Source organism: Tupaia chinensis, unplaced genomic scaffold (assembly GCF_000334495.1).
Source record: "Tupaia chinensis unplaced genomic scaffold, TupChi_1.0 Scaffold144217_1, whole genome shotgun sequence".
NCBI classification, from domain to species: Eukaryota; Metazoa; Chordata; class Mammalia; order Scandentia; family Tupaiidae; genus Tupaia; species Tupaia belangeri.
Window position 1 is genome coordinate 60,503 of NW_006204075.1, and position 3,214 is coordinate 63,716.

General features: G+C 37.9%; 1 pseudogene; it reads left to right on the top strand.

The window, feature by feature from the left end:
• Positions 1-2,395, top strand: part of LOC102480827 (glyceraldehyde-3-phosphate dehydrogenase pseudogene) — a 3,952-nt pseudogene extending 1,557 nt beyond the window's left edge.
• The last annotated feature ends 819 nt before the right edge of the window (positions 2,396-3,214 follow it).

Sequence of the window (3,214 nt, forward strand, 5' to 3'; positions counted from 1 at the left end):
CAATGCACAGTGTATTTTGGATGGAAAATTCATTTGTGTGTTGTGATGGTGTAAAGTGAATTAATAAATAAAAAAAAATCTCTTTTTTACATTTAATTGTTGTAAACTTTCAGGGCATACAATATGGTTTTCAAAGCATGCATGCACTGTGTGATAATAAAATCAAGGATATTACCTTATACATTGATTTCAGCCTAGAGCTTTACATTCTTGCATGTGTTAATTATTTTTTTTCTGAGCCCTTCTTTTCTATCCTTCACCACCTATCCCCCCCTACCTTCTTGCCTTCCTTACTATTATGTAATTAATATATAAAAATCAATGTTGTTTTTTGTTGGGTATCCAGGTTTTTTAAATTTTTCTTTTATACATTCAATCACATATATTATTTGGCATACAAAATGAATATTTCAACAGGTGAACATATTTACAGTATTTTTATATACCAACAATGAACAGACTGAGGCAGAAGAGTAGGAAAAAAAATGGTATATCCAATTACCCCTCCCACACACATACACACACAATAATCCCAGGAATAAACCTAACCTATGAGGTGAAAGATTGCTACAAGAAAAACTATTAAAAATGCAAAAAAAAAAAAAAAAACTGAATGGGATGTTTTTTTTTTTTTTGGAGAGATTTTTCACTGTAGGGCGCGTGCGCTCGCCAGACAGACAGAGAGAGACATAGAGACAGAAAGCGAGAAATCACCCCCCAGGGGGGATGGTCACGCCGCAATCCCTTCTCCTCCATTCTCCTCTCGGGATCTTGGGCACGCACGCACACGCGCCCAGCGTGAGTTTTTAAGCCACCGGGTCCGGGACACGAACCTCGGTTGACTATGTGGGAGTCCAGCAACATAGCCATTACGCTAACTGCTGGTTCCCTGATTTTTTGTTTTTAAGAAGATTTATGTATTCTAAAATAATTTAATTGTACATCTTTTTTTCACATTATTTATTATTTGTTTTTTGAATATACTTTCAATCATATTGTTTGACTTACAATGAGACCATTCCGATATGTGCACATTTCTCTCCAGACCCATTGATCAAAATATCTTTAACAGATCTCTTCTATTATGTTGGAAGATAACTTAGTTTTGACCTGGTGACATGGAACTTCAGCAAAAAAAAATTTCCATGTGCTTTGGTCTACTGGGTCAAGTGCAGTAAACTCAATCCAAGCCAATAGCCTCTTATAAATTTTATTTAACAAGAGCAAGTTACCCTGCTATATTTTATTTTAAAACATATATCTGTGTCTAATTATTTTACTTTTGTGTAGATTTAGGTATGACAAAAATTACTGTTTATATATAGTTATTTATTTTATATTTTGTATGAAAGTTACATTTGCTGCTAAGAAAAAAAAAGTACTACTAATAAAAAGATGCCATTGAGGGGCATAAACAGTGGCTCAGAAGTAAAACAGAATACTCTGCAAGGTTGAATCCCACGGGAAGTTTCCCAGTTCATGAGTGAATCATGAATGTACCCATGTTCCAGTCACCTAAAGATGGGTAGATACAAGCATTGAAATCTTGTTGGGATACCTGTCAGTCTGTTTTTCTTTGTTTCTCTCCCTCACGAGAAGGAAGAAGGGAATGGGAAAAGGCTGGTCAATGGGTACAAAGTTCCAGATTGAAAGAAAGAAGTTCTGTTTTTTTATTATCAAGTAAGGTGATTATGGTTAATAATAATGCATTATAAATGTCAAAATAGATAGAAGAGTGTAATGTGAACCTTAGCACTACAGAAAATGACAAATGTTTGCAGTAATCAATCTGCTAACTACCTAAATATAACCGTTATCAATGTATAAACATTATTAAAACATCAATTATACCTTAGATATGTATAATTATTGTCTAATAAATATGCTTGCCCCCCCCCCGGCCAAGGTGATCCATGACAACTTTGGCATCATGGAGGGACTCATGACCACAGTCCATGCCATCACTGCCACCCAGAAGACTGTGGATAGCCCCTCAGGGAAGCTGTGGCATGATGGACGTGGGGCTGCCCAGAACATCATCCCAGCATCGACCAGGGCTGCCAAGGCTGTAGGCAAGGTCATCCCAGAGCTGAATGGGAAACTCACTGGCATGGCCTACCATGTCCCCACCCTAGATAAAGCTGCCAAATACGACGACATCAAGAAGGTGGTGAAGCAGGCATTGCAGGGCCCCCTGAAGGGCATCCTGGGCTACACTGAGGACAAGGTCGTCTCCTGCGACTTCAACAGCAACACCCACTCCTCCACCTTCGATGCTGGGGCTGGCATTGCCCTCAATGACCACTTTGTCAAGCTCATCTCCTGGTATGACAATGAATTTGGCTACAGCAACAGGGTGTTGGACCTCATAGTCCACATGGCCTCCAAAGAATAGAGCTCCCGACCACCAGCCCCAGTGTGAGCACAAGGAAGAGGCCCTTAGGTGCTGGGGAGGCCCTGCTCCTGCTCAGTCCCCATCACACTGAGAAGCTCCCTTCCTTGACAGTTTCCATCCCAGACCCCTGCAGAAGGCAGGGGCTGAGGAACCCTCCTTGTCACGAACCATCAATAAAGTACATTGTATCAGCCAAAAAAAAAAAATCACTTATTCAAAAATATACAGATACTATATCATCCTCTAGTTTTTAACATTAAATAATATTTAAAGAACATGTCGGTTGATTCTATCAAGAGATTTAAAAATATCTGTCAATCAACATACTCCAAAATAGTTGAAACCTATAATTAGTTTTTAATAGCACTTTACTAGGGGGAGTAAATTCATTCTGGGTTTTTATATTATTAAAATATACAAGAGCATTACAGAGTTGAATCAATACACATATATTTCAGCAATGATAAAATACCTGTAATGTGATAGGAGATCAAAATCAGGGATTTCCACACCACCAATGAACTGATGCAAAATAGAAAGCCAAGACTCTTATGTATAAATGCATTTCCTAGGTTACCTGCACAAGGAGACATTCGGTTCAAGTTCTGTATTGTTGTGCCTTCTCTCTTATCCTAAAAATAAAAGAATAAATTAAAGTGCTTCATGCAATGAATTTTTGTTCTCTGTGAATACAGAGAACAAAATAACACATGCCATCCCTGAACGCTGAAATGTTTTCATGTGACCAATTTTTCCATCTTTCTCACACACAAAGTTACTTTTTAAATTGTTGAATTTTTAAAATGAATGTCAAGAATT